Source organism: Danio aesculapii, chromosome 19 (assembly GCF_903798145.1).
Source record: "Danio aesculapii chromosome 19, fDanAes4.1, whole genome shotgun sequence".
Classification (NCBI taxonomy): Eukaryota; Metazoa; Chordata; class Actinopteri; order Cypriniformes; family Danionidae; genus Danio; species Danio aesculapii.
The window spans coordinates 35,617,157-35,624,348 of NC_079453.1; the positions used below are offsets into that span (position 1 = coordinate 35,617,157).

The window sequence follows — 7,192 nt, forward strand, 5'->3', positions numbered from 1 at the left end:
TCCTCTTTAAACACAATATATTTTATTTTGAGAAACTTTAAAAATACTTTGGAGCAGTAAACATGTCAGGCTAAATAATTCAAATGAACCATTGACTTCTGCGGTCTTCATTAATTTCAAAAACATTGATTTCTTTACAATTTAAAACGGCGTCTTGGATATATCTTCTGCTGAAGATACTGTTGTCTTAAAAAAATTAAAACGTTAAAAAATACTTACAGTAGGAACAATATAACAGATCATTTTGGCGGTTTTAAAACCTTGACTTTTCCAAACCCATGCCTAGTGTGAACCCAGTTCATGTTAAGTGTGAACCCAGCTGTGTTGGCCAATAAGAAAGCAGAAAACATTGCGCAAGCTGACGTCATGAGGCATTTTTCCCCATGTATTAATTTTAACAGGAAAAAAATCATAAGACACATTTCTTGAGATACATTAAACATTTAAATTTCACAATTATTAAAATGTGCAATATTCATGATTTCAGTTTATAACAAATGCTTTTTAAATTAAAAAATATATAACTATATGATGGAAATATATAATAAATATATATGTACATAATATGTGTATGGACTTATGATATTGTTGAGTGGCATTTCATTCTAAATCAATTACAGCACCTGTCTAGTTAGAAACTGGGTTGTTGCTGGATTGGATATGGTTGCGGCCGGAAGTTAACGAAAATTATTTAAATTATTTATTAAATTTCTCATTTATTGTATTTTATTAACATCCACCCTTATCCCAGCCCTAAACCCAACCATCACAGTACTGTAAAAACAGTAGTTGTATCGAGTATTATTTAGGTTATCTATTAAATTACCCAATAAATTGTATTTTTAACATCTACCCCTACCCTAACCCTAAACCCAACCGTCACAGTAAAGTAAAAACAGTAGTTGTACCGAGTATTATTTATGTTATCTATCAAATTACCCAATATATTGTATATTTTAGCATCTACCCCTACCGTAACCCTAAACCCAACCGTCACAGTACTGTAAAATATTAATTAATGTTTAACAGTGTCTTGAAAAATGATGCTATATTGATATGCTGTATCCTATCTAGACTTTACCACCTCTTTCTGGTTTCCTTGGTAACACTAAACAATAATTTGAACAGTAACAAGATTGAATACTGTTGTTTTTATCTCATGTAAACACCACACCAGATTAACGGTGAACTTGAAACATGTGGAGATATTGTGAACGACATAAAAGGTAAGAGTGTAGTTGTATTGCAGTTGTTTGGTGTTTAGATCCAGGTTTGCTTTGTTGTGGCCTGCGGTAAGAGGTTATGCTTTCCTCTCCAAGCCTTTTTGAGAATTACTATTGGGGCTATTATGTATAATTTATTTCCCACTAGAGTTGCATTTTGTACATCCATGCCTCACTTTTCCTCCTCTTTATGCCTCTCGTCTGTCACTTTATGAAATGGATGATTATTCTGATCATTTGTTATGTTCTGTCTCCATTTGAAGTCTTATTTTATTGTACTCTGTGCCTTAGAATTTGAATAATTCACACTATTTTGTCTAGGTTGCTTTAGTTGTGTCATAAACACCACAAACAATTACTACAGCTAAAATATAATTTGATTTACTTATGGATAGTTTTGCATTTACCTGTCTTGGCTGTTTGCTTCTCCTCTCAAACTAGAGCTTTGACATCTAGCCATCTTTCAAAGGGTACATGTGAATTAACCAGACTCTGAAAGGCTGCCAGCGTGGATGCTGATGCCAGACAATACGAGTGAAGGTAACTTTGTCATCATTGTCTGTTTTTGTTATGATTTGAGGTGACAGAGAACACTGGCCATGCTAGACACGCAAAAAGTAAATTGATTAGGTTATTTGCGCTAAAGCTTTGAGTAGATTTGCATGGAAGATGAATCCTGCTCTTCACAAAAACACAAAAGAGAAACTAGAATGAATCTGTTTATCTATTGTCCGTTTGTCTCATTTGAATCATGCTTAAAAATGTGTAAAAAAAAATAGAAACATGTCAACATGTTATTTTTGAATGGTGCTACAATCATGCTAACATGTCAAAACATGCTTGCAGTAAGGTAATTATGTTAAAAACAAGCTAGCAATATGCTAAAATGTTAGCAGTGGGTTAAATTATGCTTAAATCGTGTGAAAACAACTGACAATGTAAGCAGCACGATAAGTAATGTCAACATGTTTTTTTGAATTGTGCTACAATCATGCTAACATGCCAAACATGTTAACAGCAAAGTCCCTTTAAGGCAAGTTATTTCACTCGGCGGCCATCTTTGCAACACCTCTCGGGAAGTATGCTCGGGCATTCTGTTTGAATGGGGAAACATCAATTTCTCCAAAAACTACTTGCCAAGCTTATGATTACATTACATATTATGAAAAAACAATAAAATTAAACAACTGTCTATTTAGTTTCATTACTAAACGTTCATATCACACAAAATCTGCAGAAACTCACATCTAGTCTGAGCCCCTTTCTCAGAGAATTGTCATTCTATAGTAATCGCTGAATAGCTCTTGTACTAAAAGGCAGGCTTTAGTTGCCATTTAGCAATCACTGATTGTCTCCTGTACTATAAGGCGGGGCTTCATTCGTCATATTGACAGTTACACTTTTCCTCATTCAAAAGTATACGAGTGACATGTCTTGTGTATTCTATAGTCTTTGCTAACAGTATGGTTATCATGTTAGAAACATGCTAGCAACATGCTAAAATGTCAGCAGTGGGCCAAATCATGGTTAAATCATGTGAAAACACTTGACAATGTAAACAGCACAATAAGTCATGTCAACATGTTATTTTTGAATTGTGCAACATTCATGCAAACATGCTAAAACATGCCAGCAGTACGGTAATCATGTTAAAAACATGCTAGCAACTTGCTAAAATGTTAGCAGTGGTATAAATCATGCTTAAATCATGTGAAAACAACTGACAATGTAAGCAGCACAATAAGTCATGTCAACATGTTATTTTTGAATTGTGCTACAATCATGTGAACATGCCAAAACATGCTAGCAGTATGGTAGTCAAGTTAGAAACATGCTAACAACAATAAAAATGTTAGCAGTGGGTAAAATGTGAAAACACTTGACAATGTAAGCAGCACAATAAATCATGTTAGAAGCTAACTAGAAATCTAGTAAAAACATGTTAGCAATTTGTAAAATCATGCTAGAAACATGTCAACATATTAGCAGTTTAAAAAGTATGCTAGAAACATCAACATGTCAACCCATGCAAGCAGTGTAGTAAATCATGTTAGAAACATGGTAGCAACATACTAAAAAATGAACAGTGGGCTAAATCATGCCGGAAACATACTAGCAGTCTGTCGTAATATGCTTGAAGCATGCTTACATATTAGCAGATTTTTGGAAACCTTAACATGACAAAATATGCTAGTAGTGTGGTAAATCATGTTAGAAATATGCTAGCAACATGTGAACAGTGAACTAAGTTGTGCCAAAAAAACCTACTAGCAGCCTGTAAAAGTATGCTAAAAACATGCTAACATATAAGCAGTTTTAAATTGTGTTAAAAACAATAATATGTCAAAACATGCTAGCAGAGAGGAAAATTATTTAATCAGAAACATGCTAGAAACATTCTAAACATGTTAACAGTCTGCTAGATCATGCCACAAACATACTAGCCATGTATAAAAAAACATGTTTTAGAAATGTCAACACCATAACATGCTAGCAGAGTTGTAAATCACATTATTAACATGCTAGCAACATGCTAAACGTGGAGATTGGGCTTAATTGTCCAGAAATGTACTACTAGTGTGTTTAAACATGGTAGAAACATGGTACATTACATGGTACATATTAGCAGTTTAGAAAATATGCTAGAAACATCAACATGTCAACACATGCAAGCAGTGTAGTAAATCATGTTAGAAACATGGTAGCAACATGTTGAAAATGAATAGTGGGCTAAATCGTGCCAGAAACATACTAGCAGTCTGTCGTAATATGCTTGAAACAAACTAACATATTAGCGTTTTTTTGGAAACCTTAACATGACAAAATATGCTAGCAGTGCGGAAAATCATGTTAGAAATATGCTAGCAACATTTGAACAGTGAGCTAAGTTGTGCCAAAAACCTACTAGCAGCCTGTAAAAGTATGCTAAAACATGCTAACATAGCAGTTTTAAATTGTGTTAAAAACAATAATATGCCAAAACATGCTAGCAGAGAGGAAAACATGCTAGAAACATTCTGAACATGTTAACAGTCTGCTAGATCATGCCACAAACATACTAGCCATGTATAAAAAGCATGTCTTAGAAATGTCAACACCATAACATGCTAGCAGAGTTGTAAATCACATTAATAACATGCTAGCAACATGCTAAACATTGAGAATGGGCTTAATAGTCCCAGAAATGTACTACCAGTGTGTTTAAACATGGTAGAAACATGGTACATTACATGGTACATAGGGTGACAACCTTTCAACAGTGTTAAAACATGCTTGAAAACCAAACACATTAGCAGTTTTAAATTGTTTTAGAAATATCAACACCATGACAATCTAGTAGAGTTGAAAATCGCATTACAACATGCTAAATGTGGAGAATGAACTTAATAGTCCCAGAAATGTACTACTAGTGTGTTTAAACATGCTAGAAACATGGTAACATTGCACAATAACCTACATAACAGTAGGATAACCACCTGCCAACAGTATTAAAACATGCTGGAAACAGATTATTTTACATTATCACTGAGTTTTTTTAATCTATGGTGTCAAATGCTCTTTGGTCTTAATATAGTGTGCACATCACTATCATTCATTAAAAGCGTCTTCACAACCACTCTCTATTCTTTTTGTTAAATAATTTGAGACTACTTCATCCCTATTAAACTACATTTCCTCATTAATTCAGTTTAGTGTTAGTAAATGCTCTTTCTGTGCCAAGAGGAAAAAGATTCTTAAAATTTTACTTCCCAAGTTCCTATTTTTAACAAAAAATGTGATTTGACCCCCTCATACCAGAAAACAGGTGGTGCTTAATAGGATTTCAAGTGAGGTTTGTTGTTGAGTTTGGAGTCTTTCTTTGTATTTCATCAGATTTATTGACTTACAGCGCAACTCATATCCTCTCATACAATTTCAGCATGTAGAAAGGAAATTGTCCATGGCATATAATCACAGTGACTGAGGGCCAATCACTCTAGGGGATAAGCATGCTTCTTACAGTAGATGTATTTACAGACTTGTTAAAGGTCAACATGAATTAAACCCATTTTTCACCATTTTTGTGTTCCTTCAAAAATGTTTGACCTTTTAGTTTAAATGGTGATCTTTTTTTCTCGTTACAGATTATTTGTCACCATCTATTAGTGTTCAAGGACAAGAATAAACCTTAAAGTTAGTCTTGAGGGTCTTATAAGCCACGCAACATGGAAAAACCCAACGGTTCTACATTTCTACCAAGGATATGTACCAGAAATCATGATCACTTTCAATGGAACACCAGAGCAACCGCCCACAGGATCCCCACCAGAATCAATCAAATATCCAGAGAGCTTCAAAGGTTTGGACTGGATGCTTGTTTTATCCAAACTGTAACGATGACAGAAGTGTTTTGTGGAAAGAAGAGGTATAAATGCTCAGGCTGCCTGCGTTACTATGAGGATCTGGAGCGTCTGATGGCACACATAATGCATGGCTGGAAAGAAGGATACAGTTGTAGAGTTTTCTACCGTAAGCTGAAGGATATGAAGGACTGTCAGGTGTTGCTAACCAGGTATGAAGAAGAACCCTCCGAATTCGAACCTCAGCTTAGTGGATCTTCGAATCTGATACCGAATACCAGAAATGAGAAACTGGACATGGTCCTCAGGTGGATACAGCAGTGCATGTGCTGTTGTTGGAAGTGATTTCATTAAAACAGTTATGGTGCATTTGTCTGAATTAAGATCTTAGTGTTAGAAAAAGGGTTAAAGTAAAAAGAACACACTGTTTTTAAATTTTGATGAATTGTAACATCAATATGCATAAATGACTCTTTAATCTGAGAGGATGATGTTTAGCCTTCTGAGTTAAACACTTAATCAGGATGCATCAAGAGCTAAAAATATCCAGGGCAGCTTTATGGATTGTGACGCTGCATTAACATGTGTAATTATGCCGCGAAAATTACTCGCAGCATAAACATTATTACCGTTTCCTATTTGGGATGAGTCTGAGAAGTGGAGAAAATCTGACGGTGATGAGCACCGTCAGAACACATATCACACTTGCATGGCAAAGTATGGAATCTGCATATCATTCCACGCCAAAACCAATGCTCATGGCATTTCCTGTCAAAAGAACATTTGATTCTGTGAGGGGAAAAATTTGCTCGACACATTTGAAGATTTTTTTAGGCATCTATCTATCCATCCCTTCATCCATCTGCTTGTCTTTTTTCATTCACCCATCCTTCATATCTACTTTTCTCATCCATTTATTCACCCATCTGTTTGTCCAGCATATCTCATTTTTTTCCATCAATCCATTTATTTTACCAACAATCATTTATCCATCAATATTTCAAATTTTTCATGCTTCCATCCTTCCACTCAGGCTCATTCTGATTACGTACCGCTATATACATTTCTGGAGAGCACCAAATACGTCCCAGGAGGTACTTTTTTGTGTGCAGTTTTTGTTTTCGCGAGTCCACTAGAGGCTGCTGTGTATGAATTTTCAGATGTCAAATTTCTCTCACGAGTGCCATTCGCGCATGCTGTTCTCATGTAAATCCACCAGAGGCCGCTGTCAACTGACTGATTTACTGACTCACCAACCGACCAATTGCCCCACCCCTTCCCTAAACCCAACAGATAGTATTTTAAAAGCACCGATTAAGTAAAAATCTAGTTTTCGGGATGGTTTCCTTTAAATTTACTTGTTTGTTTTTTTTTTTTACCTGAAAACTAGAATATTTTAGCTTGTCTGGATTTAAGGATTTTTAGATATTTGGACTTGAGACAATACAAAAACTCAAAGCATTTTAGCAGTGTATCCATACATCTATCCAATGGTCCATAATCTGTCATTTCTTATATCTGTTTTTTTCCATCTATCCATCCATCCATCCATCCATCCATCCATCAAATTATTGTAGGTTATCCATTATTATCTTTATTTCTTGTTTCTCATCTATCCATCCATAATTA

At 35.0% G+C, this 7,192-nt stretch overlaps 1 long non-coding RNA gene across 1 annotated transcript; it reads left to right on the forward strand.

Moving 5' to 3' along the window:
* The first annotated feature begins 1,011 nt into the window (after positions 1-1,011).
* On the forward strand, positions 1,012-5,932 carry LOC130247088 (uncharacterized). Its single transcript, XR_008839490.1, has 2 exons — positions 1,012-1,763; positions 5,348-5,932. It is a non-coding gene; the product is annotated as an uncharacterized LOC130247088 (long non-coding RNA).
* The last annotated feature ends 1,260 nt before the right edge of the window (positions 5,933-7,192 follow it).